The sequence below is a fragment of the Aethalodelphis obliquidens genome, unplaced genomic scaffold (assembly GCF_003676395.1).
Source record: "Aethalodelphis obliquidens isolate GAN/ISIS:26980383/991018 unplaced genomic scaffold, ASM367639v1 scaffold1, whole genome shotgun sequence".
NCBI classification, from domain to species: domain Eukaryota; kingdom Metazoa; phylum Chordata; class Mammalia; order Artiodactyla; family Delphinidae; genus Aethalodelphis; species Aethalodelphis obliquidens.
Genome location: NW_020837945.1, coordinates 32,572,328 through 32,595,426, shown reverse-complemented (window position 1 = coordinate 32,595,426; position 23,099 = coordinate 32,572,328).

The following is a 23,099-nucleotide window of genomic DNA, read 5'->3' as shown; positions in this document are numbered from 1 at the left end:
CCCACTGTCTTTAGGTCTCTTGGGATATTCTACTTTATAGGGCTAAGTTTATATAGCTGTTACATCTTCAGCTGTATTATACGCTTAGAGAAAACAAAGAGGCACAACTGGTATAGCTTGGTATTTTTTTTTTTTTTTTTTTTTTTTTGCGGTACGTGGGCCTCTCACTGTTGTGGCCTCTCCCGTTGCGGAGCACAGGCTCCAGACGTGCAGGCTCTGCGGCCATGGCTCACGGGCCCAGCCGCTCCGCGGCATGTGGGATCTTCCCGGAGCGGGGCACGAACCCGTGTGCCCTGCATTGGCAGGCGGACTCTCAACCACCGCGCCACCAGGGAAGCCCAGCTTGGTATTTTTAGCTCTAGCATCATGGAGCCTTTTAACCAGAAATGTATAATGTTGATATTTTTTTCTCTTTAGGATCTTCTTATAACACTAGGTATGTTCATAGTCATAAAACTGGAAAATTCTAGATTACATGCCAAATGACTGAGGCTTGGATAACTGTTTTCGTAGTTTACTCAGTAGGTTGAGCAATTGAGTGAGCAACCTAGCATTTAGAATGAAACAGAAAATTTGACCCATCAGGATTGTGGAAATTTGGTAATTAAAACCCTTAAAGCAAGGTCTGCATCAACCACCAATCCAGTAATAACAGGAAATACTTTGAAAACAATTCCTATACAGACAGAAAATGAACTAACTGTAATGTATGTGTATATATGTATTTACAGTTATATAGTTTTAACCATCAACTCTATATTATCTATGAATGGAGACATTACATGTGAAATGATATCAAAGATGGTACCCCTTTGTTTTGGAAGCTCAGTCAGTAACTGAATTAAGCAGCTTTTTCTTTTTACCTTGTATGCAAAATGCACTTCATGACATTCATTCTCCAGAATTTAGCCATTTGTTAAAGGCAGGCAGAAGGAAAGGAGAAAGGCTTATTTTGACTTTTAAATGATAGGAGCAAAATGTATTTTCGATATTTATCAGGGAGTTAATTGAGTGATTCAATTGCTGTTTCATCATTATATTGTTATAGCATGTTGATGTGTGATTTAGTTTCCATTAAGTGTTGCTAGAAGATTAATCTAGTTTAAGATGCTGACTAGGCAAGCAAAACACTTGCTCACTGCAAGCATTTTTATAATTAACTCAGCAGCACAGATAAATAAAGAGGTAATCGTATAGTAGCACAGAGAACATGATATGACTGGTCTCTGAAGAAACATATTTTAAATAGCAATTCATTGATTTATAAGTGGATACTTGTAGGTAGGAGAAAAACGCCTCTCACTTGATGTTAAACTATGACATGTTGTCCAAACTTGAAGTATTCTTTAATTTCCATGACCAAAAATATGTTGAAGACAATAAAATACATGTTAAATAGTGCAGTACATTACTGATTTGTAACGGCAAAATGTGTGAATGGGTATAATTTTATATAATCATTTGTGTCTTTCCATGTGAAGGAAGGAGACTACTATTCCAGTCTTAAAATTATAGATCAAATGTAAGAAAGGAGATATTTAGTTTAAATTATCACATTTCTGGGATTTGCCTCCTTTTTCGAAATGAACAATGGGTCTCAGATATGTAAGTCATATTAAATGCACAGTGAGACTACTATCATGAGAAAATATAACTAAAGCACACCCAGACACACCTTGGATTCTAATACATGTGCTGAAATCCCAAGACAGATTTCCAAGAACAAAAGGTATTAGCTGGGGAATCAGCAAATTAAGGAGAGCACTAGTGACTTCAAACTGCTCCCAGGATAACCAATTATGGCCCCTCCGCATATCAGTCAGTCTTTCTAAACCAAACCCAAAGAGGAGACAGAGATTGTACTCAAGTAGGACCTTTCCTCTGACCTTTGCTTGTTCCTTTGGACCCCGATGACTAATACACCTGAATCATACTCCATTTCCCTGTACCAATAATAATAGCTGGTATTTATATAACGCTTATCTTATGCCAAACACTGTTCTTAGCATTTTACAGCTACTAGAACACTTAATCCTTGTAACAACCCTATGGGGTAGGTAGTATTACCTTTACAATCTCATTTTACAGGTAAAGAAGCTGAGGCAACGAGAGTAGCCAACATGACCTTGTCATGCAGCTGTGTAAAGCAGTGGAGGCAGAATTCAAACCCCAAAGTCTGCTCCAGAGACTGTGCTAAAAGCCAGTATTCAAAACCACACACCACACACACACACACACCAGCAAACAAACTCTAATCTTACTTATATTTCTTCTGGGAATGCAAAGAAGAAACAGAAAAGTTTATATGTAGAATGCTGTCTCCCCCCTTTAATTTCATGTCTTATTCCTCGCTGCATTGATCTGTAGATGAAATTCGATCCTATTTATTCAGCTTAAGAGAGTCAGGAACCAGATTTCCTATTTTATATGTGTAGAAATACCTTCCTGATTTACAACTGGAGGTTCGTGCTAGAGGTTAGCGATTATACTTACATGAGACTCGTTTCAAACAAAGTCAAAATTAAATAATCTGATTTGGCGCTATGTTGTGTTTTTAGAAGTCTTGTATTCTCTCCAAACCACTCTGTCCTCAGGGAATTCATTAGCTCACAACTAGACTTGTGGCAGATCCAGCTCAAATTGGTATTTTGAGCGTTTATGTGTAGGCTCTCCGTAGCTGCAGTATTCAGTTTGGTAAATACTTCAGATAAACAGCTTCATTATTTTTTTCTGTATAACTGAAGATAATTGTATAAATTATAACTAAATTCTATATAAACTATGATCTCCTTATAATTACCTCAATTAATGTTGTGAATTGTCATAATGATTCACTTTTTGGTTTAATACCTGAGGCATTTCCATTAACTCTCTGACACAAAAACGTATTGCAATTGCTCATGAGGTATATGTCTAACAGACATTTTCCCCCTTAAATATATATAGAAGCTTCTTGACTTATAAACAGAGTAGGTTCTGAAAGGTTAAGGTCACCCCTTTATAAATCTAAAATGACATCATTCAGATGTGTGCTTTCACTACCTGTTAGAGACAACAAAGAAGACAAATAGTAGAACATGTTTTATAATTTTTTGAAGGATACATTTTCGGTTACAGAATTTTCTTAAACTTCTAGAGTAAAATTCCTCATTCCTACTATATCATATTCTGACACTACACTGAGCATCATAAAGACAAACTCTTCTAGAAGCAGAAATAAAAAGAAAAATTGGGACTTCCCTGGTGGTGCAGTGGTTAAGAATCCGCCTGCCAATGCAGGGGACATGGATTCAAGCCCTGGCCCGGGAAGATCCCACATGCCGTGGAGCCTGTGAGCCACAACTGCTGAGCCCGCATGCTGCAACTACTGAAGCCTGCATACCTAGAGCGCATGCACCGCAACGAAGAGTAGCCCCTGCTCGCCGCAACTAGAGAAAGCCGGCGCACAGCAACGAAGACCCAATGCAGCCAAAAATAAATTAATTAATTAATTTTAAAAAAGAAAAATTAATGAATCTCGAAGTTTGACTGACCTAATATGTTATGGCTTCCTGATTGCCCAGCTCATATGAATACACAATGAAAGAAATCAGTACCTTCTGGCCAAAATTGAAAGTGCCGAGGAAAAATAACCATTACATTAATTCAAAAAAATAAATGGCCCGAAGCCAGAGTGCAACTAGAGGAGTTTTGAAAATTTCTGTTAACTCAGGGAAATTCTAGTTTTTTGTTTGATCTAATGAACCTACACTGAATGCCCTGAGAATCTCTTCTGGTCATTGATTTCCTTTACAAATGAAAAGACAAACTGCAGACTAGCACATTTACTAGCAAGTGTCAGAATTAGAGAAGCAGAGACAAATTCAGGTATTGGTATATGCAAGGGCATAAATAAAGAAGTAAAAGCAGTGACGTGAGGTTAAAAAGTTGGGTGATACTGAATCATGAGCCTTCTTACAGAATTACGGTGTCAGATATATTATTCATCTTGAATGAAATTCTATCATGTCAACATTTTGTTAACTTATGTGTCTTATGATTCTGAGAAGGATTAAATGCCAAGGAGAATGAATTTACTGTTGAAAAGTCCTATACTAAAAATAAGGTAGTTGTAAGAGGGGGATGTTTGTAATTTCATCAGAGAATCTTATGTATTTTGAAAAGGCGTTAGGTTTTCATGTTGAAATCTACTCTCTTAATGTATTGTACCTAACAACGCTGCACATCTGAGGTCAAAAGTTCAATCCAATGAGCATTTCTTCTGAAATGATAGATAATGTCTTCTCTCCATTAAATAAAAATTTAAACACTGTGAATGGTGTATGGATGAGAAACTGAATTTCTGAGCTCTTACATTTGAAGCATAGAAATGAACTTGTGAAATACTACTCTGATGGGTGATGTTTATGAAAAATGCTATGTATGGGTAATATTTATGAAAAGAAAATCCATTTATGAAAATGGGGATTCTTCTCACTCATACAGTTTCCATTAAGATCTATATGCTAAAGACTCCAAAATCTACCTCTCTAGACTTGATCTATTATTATTATTGTTACTATTCTTATTTTCAAGAAGCTGTAAGTAGAGGAGCACGATGATTAGGTTTAGTAATTTCACTCTGTTGCACCGGTGCACATTATCTGTTTGAGCAGATGACTCATGAATTGCTGCAAATGTGTCAAAATTTGGCCAAAATTGAAAGTGCCCAGGAACAAATAACCATTACATTAATCCCAAAAAATAAATGGCCTGAAGCCAGAGTGCAGCTAGAGGAGTTTTGAAGGCCAGGAAGTGAGGGGAAGAGCTGATGACAAATCTATAAGGTTGGTCAGTGGTGCTGAAAGCCCTGCTATGATTGGAAACCTTGAATTGTTATTATGCCAGTCAACATATTTGAGTGAGATTATCCAGAATACTCAGCTGCATAATTGCAGAACAGAGATGTGGGATAGAGCACTGGTTGAAGTTTGGAATTCTGCTGGGCAGCTGTAATGGAATGATAGGGATGCAAAGTAATGAAGGATACTGATGTGAGGGCAGTATGGATGGCAAATCAGGCCTTTGGAAGGCAGAGCAGTGGAAAAGGTCAGGAGGAAGTTGATTGAGATAAGATGAAGGTAAGATGCGCTCAAGTGGCAGATACAGAATGCAGAAAAGAATGGGGAAAACAATGTTCCTTATCATTCTCCTTGTCACATGAACTGTGGTGATGATTTAGTCTGATTGTACATGTTAAAAATTTAGAGGAGTCACTGGCACAAGGTAAGTACTCAGTACATTCTATCCCATCGTGGTGGTGGTGGTGATGGTAAAAGCAGTAGTAGTAGTAGTAATAGAAGTAGCAGCAGCAACAGCAGTAGTGTAGTGCCTTTCCTAGACTATGACAATAACTTCTTATTTATTTCTTTGGAACCTAACTTCCAGTACATCCTCCACACAGCAACGATAGCCCTCTGCTTAAAAATTTTATTAGCTTCCTATTGACTTCTTATTGACTGAATAAATCAAAGTTACTTAGCTGGGTATAAAAGAACCCTCTCAGTTTAGCCCCAGCACTTCCATGGCCACACTCTTTTTTTTTTTTTAACATCTTTATTGGAGTACAATTGCTTTACATTGTTGTGTTAGTTGCTGCTGTATAACAAAGTGAATCACATGGCCACACTCTTGAATTGAGGGATTGGGCAGGTAAAAGATCATCAAATACAACCATGCTGAACTTCCCATCATTTCATAATGCAGTAAGGAGTCACATGACTACTCTAAGTTTAGTTACCTATGCACGATTATTTTTGTGTGCATGTGTGTTTGTGTGTTTGTGTGCATGTATGTGCATGTGTTTGTGTGTATAGTCTTCTCTGTGAAATTAATTCTTTCAGACTCAACCAGTCAGAATTAATTTTTTCTTCCTCTTTACTTCTACTTTAATCATACATCTATTATAACATTTCCCACATAACTTAGCAATTTGTCTGTCTCTCCCACTGAATCCTTAACAATTTGTCTCAAGGACACAAAGAAGTGCTTTTTATCTAATGTCAACTAGCTAAACATTTGGAGAATAGAATGCTACAGCCTGAACATAAAAAATAATACATTCAATTGACTACATTGTCTCCTTGTAAATTTGCTCGGGTATCAAGCCTCTTTTTTTACTGAAAATCCAGCTTATTTTCCATGTTGTAGACAGATCCAGTCAGTATGATCAGTTTTTCTGCATGTGTAACAATTTATCAAAATAAGTTTTCACACAAGACCCTTTCCCATCAACTCTGAAAATACTGGTCTGACTACATACCCAAAAAACCTCTTAAAATTTGGAAGAAAGTGTGGCAAGTCTTTCCTGTAACATTTATTATGGATAGACACTTTTAGGAAAATAGTTTATCAATAAACAAACTGTCTATTATTAAAGAGTTAACATCATCCAGTTGCACAAGTGAATATGATCCTTAAGTCTTTCTAGACAGTATAATATTAATAGATTGACTAATTTAAAAATAGCTTTGGTTCTTTGCAATACATGTAATAGTTACATTCTGTGTATTAAAGCCTGTGTGTATACATGAAATTATTTCATCAAGTTTACAGACAATGAGCATCCATAAATCTTTTTTATTTGATGAATTAAATAGTAAAGAAAGGCAAGAGAACAGAAAAGAAAAAAATATAATTTGTCTGGACATGGTGCAGAAATGTCTTTTTTTTTCCTCCATGACTTTCAGGCATAAGTATTATAGAGGCCTGTACTCTAAAGGAAGGTAAGCCTAACAGTTTGATGGGACACTTCCATTTCTAGTTAGCATTCCTGCAGTTCAAAAGGAAGTAACTCAGCAAAAGGAAAATGTAGCAGCAGGATGCTCTGTTAGTAATTACCTTTGTTGGGACTTTTGTTTAATGTAATTAACTCAGCAGAGCCAGAGGAATGCTTAAAAATGGCAGTTAGCTTCTTGCTGTTGCAAAGACATATGTCTTAATTTGTAATTACCAGAAAAACAGGTTGCACATACTGTACTTTAAATCATCTTCCCAGCTATGGGAACTAGTAAAAACATGCATGCAAAGGACATATTGTGCCCTCCTTTTAATTTCCCACAAGTTTTTTTTTTTTTCTTTTTAAGTCAGATCCCTTTTGTTAGAAATAACCACTGGATAGTGAAATAGCTTTTATGTAGTTTTATCTTTATTTTTTTTAAAAAAGGCAAGATGTAATAAAAAATAGACATCATATTCAAACAGTTGAATTGAACAGGGATGAAATGAGTACTCACCATAAATCTTAGAGGGAAAGAACTATGGTCAGTGTTATCCTAACATCATTAGGAACTTAAAGGAACCAAAAACTTGATTTGGTAAAAGTAAAATATATTTTGGATTTCTCTTCACTGTTATTGAGGATCAAACAAATTACAAAATAAAAACCAAAAAGACTTTGCTAAACTGAGAAACATCGAAATCTGTGAGCTGCTTAATTCCTATCAACTACATAGACAATTTAAATTTGAATGAAATTTTGACATTTAACAGAATATCAATTTATATTATTGATCTTCTAAAGAAAACCTCCTCACAAAGTTAAGAGATCATTGGTGACTCCCTGAACTACTTTATGGAGTTTATTTTTTTTTTTCTCATGGTTGTCTCTAAGATCAAATGAGATAATATATTTTAAATGCATGGGGCAATATAAAACTGTGAAGCAAAATGATTTTATTTAAACAAAATTTCCATTTGTCTAGTAGAGACCTTGAATCTCGTTTCCTTAAGAGATTTTTGAGATACAGTACCCATGCCTTGCAATTCCCCCATCTGAAGTGTACAGTTCAGTGCTTTTTAGAATACCCATGAGCAGCTTTCACCACAGTCAATTTTAAGCATTTCCCACATAATTTAGCAATCCGATTTATTTTCACCACTGCAAAAAAATGCTGTACTCTTTAGCTATTACCTGTCTATCCTCCAATCTCAGCAGCCCTAAACAATCACTAATCTACTTTCTGTCTCTGTAGAATAACCTATTCTTGGTATTTCAAATACGTGTAATCATATAATATCTGGCAATATTGTGACTAGCCTATTTCACTTAGCATAATGTTTTCAAGGTTCATCCATGTTGTAGCATGCATCCACACTTTGTTCCTTTCAGTGGCCAAATAACATTCCATTGTATGGATATACCAGATTTTGTATATCCATTCATCAATTAATAAACATACCACCTTTTGTCAATTGGGAATAAAGCTACAATGAACATTTGTGTATAAGGTTTTGTGTGGACGTATGGTTTCATTTCTCTTCGGGGTCAATATGCTGTGTCAAATAAAACCCTATGTTTAATATTTGGAGAAACTTCCAGAGTGTTTTCCAAAGTGGCTATGCCATTTCACATTCCCACTAGCAAAGCACGTGGCATCTGATTTTTCCATATTCATACCAACATTAATTATTGTCTGTATTTATAATTATAGCCATCCTGGTGCGTATGAATTGGTATCACATTTGGTTTTAATTTGCAGTTTTTTGATGACTACGATGAACATTTTTTCATGTGCTTATTGACCATTCATGTATCCTCTTTGGAAAACTATTCAGATCCCTTACCCATGTATTTGTCTCATTATTGAGTTCTAAGAGATATATGTTTTAAATATGAGTCCCTGAGTAGATATATGACTTGCAAATATTTTCTCCCATTCTCTGGGCTGCACTTTCACTTTCTTGCTAGTGTCCTCTGAAGCACAAAGGGTTTCAATTTTGATGAAGTCCTATTTATCTGTCTGTTGTTGTTGTTGCTCATAATTTTGGTGTCATATCTAGGAATCCATGGTAAAATCCAAGGTCATGCGGATTCACCCCTATGATTCTTCTGAGTTGTATATTTTAGATCTTACATTTAGGTCTTCGCTTTATTTTGAGTTAATTTTTGTATATAGTGTGAGGTAACAGGCCAATTTAATTCCTTTGCGTGTGAATATACAGTTCTCTCAGCACCGCTTGTTGAAGACTATTCTTTCCCTGTTGCATGGTCTTGGTACTTTATTGAAAATCAGTTGGCCATAGAGACACAAATTTATTTTTGAAGTTTCAATTCTATTCATCAATCTACCTTATGTCAGTACTATATTGTCTTGATTACTGTTGCTTTGGAGTACAGTTTAATATTGGGAATTAGAAAGCTTCCAAATTTGTTCTTTTACAAGATTATTTTGGCTATTCTCTGTTCCTTTTAATCCATATAAATTTTTTAATTAGCTTGTTGATTTTTACAATGAAGCCAGCTGAGATTCTCATAGAGATGCACTCAATCTGTAGATCAATTCGGGGAGTATTACCTCCTTAAAACTATGAGATCTTCCAAACCATGTGATGCTTTCCCATTTATTTAAATCTTCCATTTAACAATGTTCTGTACTTTTCAGAGTGTACGTTTGCCCTCCTTTTGTTAAATGTATTTCTAAATTTTTTGACATAAATATAATTATTTTCTTAATTTTATTTTTGATTGTTCATTGCAGTTGTTAGAAATATAATTGATTTTGTATATTGTTTTTGTACTGTGCAGCCTTACTAAACTCATTTAGTTCTAATCATTTTTTAATGGATTGTTTAGTATTTTATATATACAAAATCATATCAGCTGTGAATATGATAGTTTTATTTCTTCCTTTTCAATCTGGATATCTTTTTTTTTTTTTTTTTCTTTCCTAAATGTCCTGGCTGGAACTTTCAGCACACTGTTGAAAAGAAGTGGAGAGAGCAGACATCCTTCTGTTGTTCCTGATCTTAGGGGGAATGTATCTAGCCTTTCACCATTAATTATGATAGTAGTTATGTTTTTTTTGTGGATGTCCATCATCAGGTTGAGGAAGTACCTTTCTATATTTTTTTAAATTTGTTTTATTTTTTAATCATGAAAGGGTGTTGAATATTTTTAAGTATTTTTTCTGTGTCTATAGAGATGATCATATGGTTTTTGGGTTTTGTTTTATTGATATGTTGTATTACATTATTTGTTTTTTGGATGCTAAACCAACCTTGCATTACTGGGATAAATCCTATTTGGTCATGGTGCAGTTTTTTTTTTTTTTTAATATGTTGCTGAATTTAGTTTGCTAGTATTTTGTTGAAGATTTTTACATCACTTTCACTAGAGATATTCATCTGTGGTTTTCTTTGTTGTGACGTCTTTTGTTGTGATGTCTTTGGGCATCAGGGTTTTATTGACCTCATAGAATGAGTTGGGAAGTTTTCCTCTTCTGTTTTTCACAAGACTTTTTGAAGAACTAGTATTAATTTTTCTTTAAATGTATGGAAGAATTCACCAATGGAGCCATCTGGGCTTGGCCTTTTCTTTGGAAAAAATTTAATCGATAATTCAATCTCTTTCCTTTTTATAGATCTGTGCAATTGTCTATTTCTTCTTGAGTCAATTTCAGTAGTATGTCTTTTTAGGAATCTGTCCCTTTCATCTAAGTTATTTAATAGATTGGTGTATAATTATTCAGAGTATTCCTTTGTAATGCTTTTTATTTTAGTAAGTTTGGTAGCACTGTCACCTTATATATCTGATTCTAGTACTTGAAGTCTTCTCTCTCTCTCTCTGTCTCGCTCTCGCTCTCGCTCTCGCTCTTGCTCTCTCTCTGGACAATAGAGCTAAAGGTCTGTCAGTTACACTGATCTTTTTGAAGAATCATCTTTGGTTTCATTTATTTTCTCTATTTTCTACTTTCCACTTTACTCTTTATTATTTCCTTCTTTCTGCTTGCTTTAGATTTACTTTACTCTTCTTTTCCCAGTGTCTTATGTGGAATGTTAAGTCGTTAATCTGAGATTTCTTCTTTTTTATATAGGCCTTTATAGTTATAAATTTCCCTTTGAGCATTGCTTTAGCTGTATCTCATAACATTTTATATGTTGTTTCTTCACTTTTATTACTCTCAAAGTATTTCCTAATTTCCCTTGTAATTTCTTCTTTGACCTATTGGTTATTTAAGAGTATGTTGTATAATTTCCACATATTTGTGAGTTTCCCCAAATTTTTTCTGTTATTGTTTTCTAATGTCACTCAACTATGATTAGAGAACATACCTTATATTATTTCTATATTTTTTTAAGTTTAATGAGGTTGGTTTTATGGCTTAGCATATGGTCTAACCTAGAGACTGTCCCATGTACACTTGAGAAGAATATATATTCTGCTGTTGTTGACTGAAATGTTCTATAGGTGTCCATTAGATCCATTTGGTTTATAGTGTTATTCAAGTCTTCTACTTCCTTTTTGACTTTCTTACTAGTTGACTATCCATTGTTGAAAGTGGATATTTAGTTTTCCAACTATTATTGAAGTGCTGAACCCCAGTGAACATTTAGCTAATGCTATGTCTGGTGAGCAAGTCATTTAAATTCTCTCTGGGTCTTAATATCCTCATGAGTATGAGCAAGCATTTACTTCCAGTTTATCTTCATAGACTTCTTACCCCTCTGTGATTCTATTACTTTTATTAGGCCTAGGTCATGAATGAAATAAATAGGTAATTCATGAATGCTTATGCTAAAATATCACAGTCATTTTACTTTCTTTTGCAAAGATTTTTCAGAGTTATCCTCTCAAGTATAGTCAGAATCAGAAACCCTAAGAAATCAAGACAAGACAGAAACAAAGATTGGAATAGATTGTTAGCCAACTACTATATGTTGTTTGGATGTTATTAAAGCAGTAGCATGCTAATATTTAGACTCTACTGATATAATTTTTCTAATTAAATTTTGGGTTTTAAATTGAATTGTTACTCAGCCGTAACCAGGCCTGTTTTGGAGAAGAAACTTGAAATTTTGATTGTAAGTTTCCTGTGTTTGTTTTGTCCCTTTGGAAATGGGAGAAAGCATATAAACATTAGTTCTGCCATATGCATATGAAGTTTCTAAAGTATTTGTCTCTTTTTCCACTCAAAAACATAAAATGCATGATTGACTGTTAACTTTTGCTGAGAAATGTATCATACGGCATCAGCCAAATGCCTGCCTGAGAGAGTTGTCTTTGGAGAGAGAGAACTGTTTATAATTCGACGTCCAGCACAAACATGACATCCAATGGGATGCCTTTTGCATATGTCAGTTAGAATTAGTTTCTCAGTCCTCTGCCTCCAAATAACTTTCTACACACCTGTATTATGAAACTTTTTCCACCGGTGTGTTTCCTGTATGCCCAGCTACCCAAAAGACTGAATGTTTGAAAGGGAAACATTACCTCATTTCTGCTTGTAACCATAGAATAATATCTCACATGTAAGAGGTGCAAATAAATGCTTGTATTTTAATATTAACACCATTTCTTGTCAACTTGGCTGTAATCAAAGATATTTCTGATATTTGTGTTATTATCTATGTGTATCTCAACGTAACAAAACTAACAGAGTCTGCGCTCCATCCCACCTGAGCCCATGTGTATGCTCTCCCATGTACAGCATCTTAACTCCTATTCACAGTATACTACATTTGGTTTTAAGGTCTGTGCTTCATTGGGTACCTTTGTTCAAAATGAACCTCTTTATTTATGATTGGTGTGCTCAGCTGAGTGGGCCAGCTACTTTTTTTCCTTGACATTTGAATGTTATATGCTCCATTTGTTGTTACACTTTGGCAAGACTTTAAAGCAGTTGTTCTGCCCCTGCTTGTGGTGGTTTACCATCAGCTCACCTGTTTTCCAGGTATTCTCGGATCCTATCTCCTCTATAAGGGTTCTAAGATGCTTTTGCCCATAACACTGTGTTTCCATTTATTGTCTATAGTTGAACATATAAAAATTATTTGACAGGTCAGATATCACTTTTGTTAAATCCCTTAATTAACTTAGTGACAAAGAGGGATTTATTTCTCTATCACGTCGTCATTATTTAGTGCATTTCCTTGAGAGGATAATTTTGGCTGTGCTGCATGCAAGCTAATACTCGACCTTGACCGTCATCAGAAATATTTTCAATCCAACAAATATGCTGACATTTTAGAGAAGTTTAGAATCCTAATATAAAGCAGCATAAGTGTTCAATAGCTTTTAAAGACGTACGAACACATATTACCATTTTCTGAATGTTACTAAAATATTTAGAAAATAAAACTAAACACAAGGGAAAAATTACCACCTTTCCTCATCCCCTCTGTATTATCAATCCCTGGATATAAATACCATTAAAATCTATCTATATACACTTTTGCTATTTAAAAAACTACATACTATATTGTGCCAATTTTTTTTACATGTCACCATATTGTAAACCCCAAGAGAAAGTTAAATTACATTTAATATTTTGATTGTCTGCAGTTTAAATTGTCATAATTATCACAGCATCAAATAATGTATACCTTAGAAAATTATTTCAATTTGAAATCTAAAGTATAACTCAACTCTTTTTTCTGAATAATTATTCAAAATAATCATTAGTGTGATACATATGCATTAGATTCTAAAATATGTATCATTTTGCAAAATGATTAATTTAAAAAATGATATGCCTTAGTGATCTAAGAACATATTTATGAAGCTCTCCTAAGGAAATAGGGATTCACACTGGAACTTTTTTAATGTAGGAAATTTTATTGGAAGAGTCAAGCTTCAGTTAGAAAGCTGATGCTAACTTTGAAAAACTTCTGAGAAGTGGTTTGATCTCTACACAGAAAAAAATTGAAACCTAGAAGTATTCACTTAGATGCTACATATTCACTTAGACTACTGTACTAGGCATATGTGTTCAGACATTTTTATTTTTATTTTTTAAACTTTTATTGGAGTATAGTTGATTTACAATGTTGTGCTAGTTTCAGGTGTACAGCAAAGTGAATCAGCTATACATATATCCACTCTTTTTTAGATTCTTTTTCCATATAAGCCATTACAGAGTATTGAGTAGAGTTCCCTGAGCTATACAGTAGGTCCTCATTAGTTATCTATTTTATAGATAGTAGCAGACATTTTTTAAAATGTGACTTTTTTAAAGAGTTACTGAAGTCAGATTCTGATAAAAAGTCATAAAAATAAAGCCATGATTCAACCTGCCTGTTTAAGACATATTTTCCACATCATCATAATTGCAGAATTAACAATCAATCTCAACATACTTCTTTTCATTCCACTAGCTTTTCAGACCTCTAAAATATTTAAAGTATGAGAAAACAGCACCTAGAACATCCTTAATTCTGATCTGAAAAGTATAACATATCTAAAATTTGGTCATCATCAGAAGCCATTTTGTTAAGCTACTACCAGCCCTGTTCTGTAGAACTGTATTTTATTGTAATAATTTAACTCAAAAATCAGATAACGAGTACTTCTCTATGAATATAAATAGTAACCAGTATACAGCCGTTTACATCAAAGGCAAGAAAGTAAGTTCAATGAATCAACATCACTGCATCTGTTTATCTAGGATTTGGTGTATATGAAACCGACTTTACTTACACTCTTCTCAGAAATTATTCTTGACCTAATCCCATATGAATTCCCTCCATCTTAACCCCTCAGTACTATTTGAATCTGTTAACCAGTTGTAGAAAATACCATATTAAACCATGAAATATCTGCAGGGTACTCCAGTATGCAAGGCACTATGAAACACTGAGAAAGTATATTTGAGTATTTAGCAAGGGTAAAAAAGCAACAGTATCTTTAATAAAAGTGGCAGAAGTTTATAAACTGTTCAAAGCTGAAAGATCTGCTTCAGCAGAATTGTTGCTTGCCTTGGAATGTTTGGCACGGTAAGGAGAACAGAGGAGAGATTGCAGCTTCACCGCGGCAGGAATTTCGTCCCTTGAGTTATCATATCATTAGAAAGTGGCTGTGGTCGGGTCTAGATAGTATGAGGGAAAACCAAACAGTACGGGTCTTTATCTCTTTCCCTATTTTGTGTGCCTGAAGGGACAGCTTTTGAAAGCCACTGGGTAGTTTCTCATTCACAGGTACCGAACAGGTAATTAGACCCAGCAGTGGAAGTGAAAGACTTCCTTCTAGTGAGGCAGTCTGGAATCTTTTGCCTCCAGAGAACAAAAGGCATCTAGATAAAAGGAAGAGGGAAGAGAAGTGAAATCAAAGAAGATTGGCCAAAGTTGTCAGATTCTTCACTGAGTCGCATGTCAACTGCCTAAACCTCTGTTCCCACACTTTCCACAACCTTGTGGTGACCAAATTTTAAACAAACCCCAAAATTGATAGAATGATAAATGAACATTTGTATACCTCTTCCTATATTTAAAACTGTTAATGTTTTATCACATTTATGTTCTTTCTCTCTAGAGATATATATGGATATGTGTGTGTACACAGTTTTCTTGACTCCCTCTATCATTTGAAACTGGGTTGCGTACTTCAGCATGCATGTCTTAAATGAAAGCATTCATTTTTGTAACCATAATAACATCATTCCTTAGAAAGAAAACAATAATTCTATATTATACACTGGCTAGACCATGCACAAATTTCCCACAAGTCTCCTGAGAATGTCTTTTATAGCTGCTGCTGCTGTTATTTTTAATTTTAAATTATAATTCAAACTAGATTCATATATTGCATTTAATTGTTATTTCTCTTTATTTTAGTTTCTCAGTCTTGGCACTGTCGACATGTTGGGCCAATAATTCTTAGTTGTGGGGAGGGGGAGGGCTGTCCTTTGTACTGTAGAATGTTTGGCAGTATCACTGCTCTGCACCCACTAGATGCAAGTTAACATTCCCCCCACTCCAATTTGTAACCATCAAAATTGTCTCCAGATGTTACCACATGTCCCCTGGGGGACAAAATCACCTCAGTCTGGGAACTACTGCTCTATTTTAATCTAGAAAAGTACAGCTGTCCACACCTTATGTAATGTCAGTTAGCTATGCCTGGAGACAAGTCTATATTTTACATCTGTATTATTTCAACATATACCACCATCCCTCTGTGGACTGTTTTGGGAATTATGAATCTCATTAAGAAATAATCAGCCTCTAGGCAGTCATAAAAATCACCTGAGAAACTTGGCAAATACCAGTTCCTGCACTTGTCTCCTAGATACTCTGACTCAGTTCTGGATTGGGACCTGGGAATCTGAGTCGGTTTTTTGTTTTTTTGTTTTTTTGCGGTACGCGGGCCTCTCACTGTTGGGGCCTCTCCAGTTGCGGAGCACAGGCTCCGGACACGCAGGCTCAGCGACCATGGCTCACGGGCCCAGCCGCTCCGCGGCATGTGGGATCTTCGCGGACCCGGACACGAACCCTTGTCCCCTGCATCGGCAGGTGGACTCTCAACCACTGCGCCACCAGAGAAGCCCTGAGCTTTTTATAAGCACACGAAGTTATCCCTATCCAAGTCTAGTTTAGGAAAACTATGTCCTGTGACATAAAACCCAAGACTCTTAGAAAGTTCACACCTAACAAATTCCTCCACTCGGTTTTAATTATTTTAAATATTTCTCCTTCCTAGGTTTGCTCAGAGGGCAGCCATAGATACTTTTCTACATGTTTGTTTGCTAGTCTTCATTTTCTGCTTAATTTTTTTCTTTCCACCACTTAGACTTGGGGACACCTATGTCTTGAACCTTGTATTTTTGTATAAAGCAGCATCCACATGTAGTAGTTTCAGACGTCATCAGTAGTGCAATATTTTCCATGAATGAACCTTAAATGCATATTGCTAAGTGGAAGAAGCCAATCTGAGGCTGAGAAGCCAAGGCTCCATACTGTGTGATTCCAACTAAATGACATTGTAGAGAAGGCAAAACTAGGGAGATTAGGGCTTGCTAGGAATTGAGGAGGAAGAAGGAATGAATAAGCAGAGCACAGGATTTTTAGGGCATTGAAACTACTCTGTATGATGTTATAATGGTGGATACATGTCATTATAAATGTTTCCAAACCCATAGACTATACAACACCAAGAGTGAACCCTAACGCAACCTATGGACTTCGGATAGTAAAGACTTGTCAATGTAGGTTCATCCACTGTGGCAGTTCATCCACTGCCACAAATGTGGGGGATGCTGATCCGGGGAGAGGCAGAAGGTATGTGGGAACTTTCTGTACCTCCTGCTCAATTTTGCTGTGAAGCTGAAACTCCTTTAAAAAATAAAATCTATTAAAAACTTCTCTATTAATCGCTCTGTCATTTTTCCTAAGCCTTAGACTGGCTGCCATGTAATCATTGTACTCTTTTCTTCCTTCTTCATTCTCAAGTGTAGTCACCATGTTCTTTTCATGCTTCCTTTAGAGCAGAAGTTCTCAAGCTTTCATGTGGAAAAATAATTACATAGAAAAATTGTTTAAATGCTCATTCCCATCCTCACCCTGAAGAATCACATTAAAGAGTTTTGGCGTGTAGAACAGGAATATGAATTTTTAACAAACATGCCAGGTGATTCTGAAATTGGTGATTCAGGAACCAACCTTTGAAACCTCTTCCTTTATAGTGTCTGATGTAGTCATCATTTTCTCCCTTTTTCTATAACCTCAGGCCTATTCTACTCACACACGGGTTACAATCACTTCTTTCCTGGTGATCCTAATTCCAGTCTCCTTTTGCTACAATTATTCCTTTGTAAATTGCTAAAATAATCTTTGCAAATGCCATTTTTATCACATCACCTTCCTGCTCAAGGATCAGCTACTCCTACTATATCAAGTCTAAACTCTTGGCCTATAATTCAAGGTCTGCTGTCAACTGGCACTTTTGTACCTCTCTAATTTTATCTTTTTCCACTACAGACTGACTCGCCCCTCTAGTTAAATCCAGCCAACTTTCCATTCTTCCATGCTGCTTATTTGCATGCCTTTGAATCTCCCATCAATTGGAATGCCCTCCTTTTTTCATTCCCCCCGCCCAACATCTAATAAGTATTTGTCCCCAACTCACCTACTTTAGGCAAATTTTTCCTGAAGAAAATGTTCCACCAAATCATTGTGCTGACTGAATCAAAATTAACATACTAAACTACAATTCAGATGAGTAGAAATAATAAAAGAAGCCTCTAATATTATAAAGTGGGAATTGTATGTTATTCTTCCAATTGACTTATGAAAACAAAGAATTACTGCAATGAAAATATTAATCATAATTGTAATGTATAAGTACATGAAATAAAATATTAAAAATAAGTGAGCTTAAAGTTTAGTATAAGTGTGACGGTTGGAGTAAAGGCTACAGTGAGATAATAAGACATAGAGAATGATTAGGTAATAAGTGAATGGAGAAAATAAGATAAGAACTGCTGAGATGTTAAACGAATGTGATAGCAAAGTATGATGTCAGATGGAACTGAGACAAGAAGCCAAAACCCAGTTGCCTGTCCAAATAAATCTAAACGGTTCCCAGAAGCAGTTTTGGTAATGCATAGACATGAGTTTTATTATGTTCTAGACATAGATCCCATATCCAACCAACTTTTGGCATCTTCAAAGAAGTCATTTCCTGAGCCTGAGTAGCAAAAACACTTCTACAGAGATTCCATTCCAGTGACATGCGACGGGCATACCTAATTCATTGAGTACAGCTAGATTTATTTCCACACAGTTCTATGATTGAGGAATTCATGAGGGTTCTGGGTTTTCCAGGCCCTCACTTACACTTGGACTTACCCATTTTCAAATGTTGTTAATTGAATGAGTGCATTATGATATTGTGTAGTGATTTTTTTCTTGTATTTACATAATTACTAAGGAATTTGTGCATTCCATAAAATACTGGGAGCCCTTCTGGCTTCTCTCTCTACGAATTGCCTCATCACATCTGCCTGGCTCTTTTGTGTTATCTCTAATCACATCCCCTTAGTGACTCTATATCAGCCATGTTGAACTCTAGAATTCACCCAGAAGAACAGGTTTTAGCCAGCCTCCCTGAGTTTGCTTATGTTCTTTTCTTTGCCTGCCAAACTTCAGTGCACTTCCTCTACACAGTTCAATAACACTTTACGGATTTCATGAAAATTATTTATATATTTATGTCTACATTTTTCTCACAAGATCTGGTCTTTTTTTTTTTTTTTTTTTTTTGCGGTACGCGGGCCTCTCACTGATGTGGCTTCTCCCGCTGCAGAGCACAGACTCCGGACACTCAGGCTCAGCGGCCTTGGCTCACGGGCCCAGCCGCTCTGCGGCATGTGGGATCTTCCCAGACCGGGGCACGAACCCGTGTCCCCCGCATCGGCAGGCGGACCCTCAACCACTATGCCACCAGGGAAGCCCAAGATCTGGTCTTTAAAAAGAAAAATATATATATTGCTTTCCTAGCTTCTAAGAAATGGGAAGTACAAAGTAATAAAAGTGGTACAAAGATACATTCCCATGTGAAGTTTTCTTCTTAACATCCTAAGAGGGGTAATTATTTTCTGTCTCTCCTAGGATGAGGAGAGCCAAGACAAGTCATCATGAGGTGCCCACTCAAGGGATCGATCAGACTCTTAGAATGGTCTGCAACCCATAGTCACAAACACTTGAACCCAGAGGTCTCACATTTCCCTTTTCCTGATAACATAAAATTTTGAGCTCCAAAAGTTCTCTCTCCCCTCACTCAGGCCAAGATCCCAGTTCACCTGAAGTGACCTGAAAACGTGAAATATCCCAAAGCAGGAGTCAGGCACTCTGCATACTTGTTTCTTGCAGGATAGATAGGGAAGATTGCAACAGTATGAAGCAGTCAGGAAAGGGGAGAGAAATGGGATCAGACATGTCTTTTGGGGTGAGGCAGATACTTTCTTTTGGGGTGCATCTAGATGCAACAGAGACAAACCCGTTAACGCGGTGGGGAAAAGTCCAGCCAGACTGGCATAAATTGGTGTTGAGAAACTCAAGGGAAAGACACTGGGTGGTGGAACAGCCAGTGCCTTCTGACAAGGCCAGCAGAGCAAACAGGTCATCCCACCTGCCGAGGGTGAGCAACCACGATGCAGGGAATCTAGAAGCAAGAATATATAGTGTTGGAATTAGATGGGCCTGTCCTTAAAATATAAGATCCAAATCACTGGAGTGGAATTCAAGGTCAGCCAAAAACAAGAATCATTCCAGACCTAGAGAAGCTGGAGTGGTAAAGACACAAAATGGGAATCAAGATATCTTCTTTAAATAACTACATGAGTTATAAACTTTTGTGTATTTATTTACTTCTTTAACAAATTTTTTGAGTGCCTTTTAGGGGTTGGGCGCTGACATGGTTTGGGGATGTGGCAATGAACACACAGACTTCTTGGTTCTCACAGAGCTTAATATTTTAGTAGGAGAATACGGACAATACAGAAGTAAAAATGTAACATATATAGCATGTCAGATGTTGATAAGTGCTAAGGGAAAGATAAAGCAGGGAAGAGAAATAGGAGGTGCGCACAGGGAGGATGGGATTAGGTTGTCATTCCATTTAGGATGACGAGGAGAGAGGACAACTGGCCGACTGTGTGCAGGTGGAGAGGGAGAGAGCCATGTGTTCAACAGCAAGTGCAAAGACCCTGTGGCACACCGGTGTGTTTGTGAAGTGTTTGTGGTAGAGCAAGCTGGCTAGTGTGGCTGGAGAAGAATAAGTGAGGGGGAGAAAAGGGCACACAAAGTCAAAGATGAAAAAAGGATGAGAAGATCAAGTAGGGCCTTGGTTTTTACTTATGATGAAACACACTTGGTTCAGAGAAGCATGTTATGAGCTGACTCACAGGGAAACATGATCACTCTTTGCTGTATTGAGAAGAGATGGAAGGTCAATGGAAGCTGAGAAAACAGTCAGGAGACTCTTACAATAAACCAGCTGTGAGATGTTGACGCAGATCTGGTGGTAACAGTAGAAAGAGCGAGAAGTGTTGAGAGTCTGGACACATTTTGAAGATATAATCAATAATATTTGCCGTTGGATTGGAGGGTTGTATATAGGATGAGAGAAAGTGATGAGTCAAGGTTAATTTCAAAATTTGGGGCCTGAACAACATGAAGAATAGAGTTGCCTTTTATTGATAAGAGAAAGGCTGACTAAGCAGAGACTGAGATGATTATCAGATGTACAAATGGATATGTCAAGTAATAGTTGCATACCAGAGTGTGGAACTCAGATGAGAAGTGTGAATAGAAATACTATAAATGTGAGAACCATTAGAGAACATGTATTTGGCATTTAAATTCATGAGACGAGAGGAAATCATCAAGCTAGTGAGTAGAGAGAGAGAAAAAAGAAGAGGTCCAAGAGATGTTTAGAAGTTGAGAAGGTACCAGCAGCAAATGAGAATGAAAAAGAGCAGAGATGTAGGGAGAAAACCAGGAGAGACAAATGTCCTGGCATCCGAGTCAAGACAACAAATCAAGGGGAGGAAACGATCCAAGGACTGAAAATAAAACAGTAAATTTAGTGACATGAAAATTACTTGTGACCTTAGTATTTTTCTTCCTGATGGTGAACAGAATTTTTGCCAAAATCTGAGAAACTTTCAGTGTTATGGATTGTAAATGAAGAGTTAACCAGGATAACACCATTTGTGGGCAAAATTAATATGTGCTTATAGAGACGATACTGATTTTTTTTTTTTTGGTAACACATTCTGACTAAGGAGATAATCCCAAAAGAGTAGCTGTTCAAATTATGTAAAAAATGACAACATTATTGAAATTATTTACTGCCTCCCAATATAAATAGCTTAAGATAAAATATTTATTTAAATTTGTCTCATTATTTTGTATACTTCTGAAATATTTAATCTTGACTAGTATATTTTTTGTTTCTCTGGTAGATCATTAACAATGACTGTTATTTGTTGAATACCAAGAGCCAAGAACTTTACATGAATCATGTCATTTGTAGTTCGACATAGGTATTATCATCATCACTTACAGGGAGAAAACTAATCTAGACTATTCTGGTTAATAGCATTTCATGTGAAGTTGATATTTAACACAACAGAATAGGAGAGCAGGTTCCCTTGGAGCAAAGACAGACTGGTTTTAAATTTTGTATTCACACAACACTTGCCTTAACACTTCATCCACCAAAGGTCTCAGCATGTTTATTCAATTATATAAAAGTGAAAGCTAAAGCACACCTTGGAACTATACAGTTGTCTCCAACTCTGGTAGGTGAAACCATTTTCTGGCAAGAAATGTTAGAAATGGGCAAATGTTTTGTGCAAAGTGATCATACTGTATGAGGTAAGGTGATATGATAGTAAGCAAATAGGCAGTTTCAGGAGCGAAGTTGGCAATTTCCTGAGACCCGTTCTTTAGAGTAAAGTAAATCTATTTGGAAAATATGACTGGTTCTGTTTGACAAAGATAAAAGAAAATTAAATGCAATCTTGAAAATATAGTCACTTGTATAATTCATGCCTGAATTTCTTTTTTTTTTTTTAATTTATGCATTTATTTATTTGGTTGCTCTGGGTCTTAGTTGCAGCAGGCAGGCTCCTTAGTTGCAGCATGCAGGCTCCTTAGTTGTGGCATGCGAACTCTTAGTTGCGGTATGCATGTGGGATCTAGTTTCCTGACCAGGGATCAAACCTGGGCCCCCTGCATTGGGAGTGCGGAGTCTTAACCACTGTGCCACCAAGTAAATCTGCTGGTATGTTGGTTTAAGATTACTTAATTAAAATTCAGAATCAACAAATAATAAATAACATCAAGCATTTACTGGCATTTTAAATTAGATAAGATTAGAAATTCAATGAATTTTATTTTATATTTAATTGAAGTATAGTTACTGTACAATATTATATGTTATAAGTATATGATATAGTGATTCACAATTTTTAAAGATTATACTCTATTTATAGTTATTATAAAATATTGGCTATATTCCACACATTGTATATATCCTTGTAGCTTATTTTATACCTAATAGCTCATACCTCATACATCCCTACCCCTATATTGCCCCTACCCCCTCCTCTCTTTCCACTGGTAACCACTAGTTTGTTCTCTAGATCTATGAAGTCTGCTGCTTTTTTTGTTACATTCATTAGTTGGTTGTAATTTTTAGATTTCACATATAAGTGATATAGAGTAATTGTCTTTGTCTGACTTGTTTCACTTAGCATAATGCTCTCCAAGTTCATCCATGTTACTGCAAATGGCAAAATTCTTTTTTAGGGCTGAATAATACTCCATTATATATATAT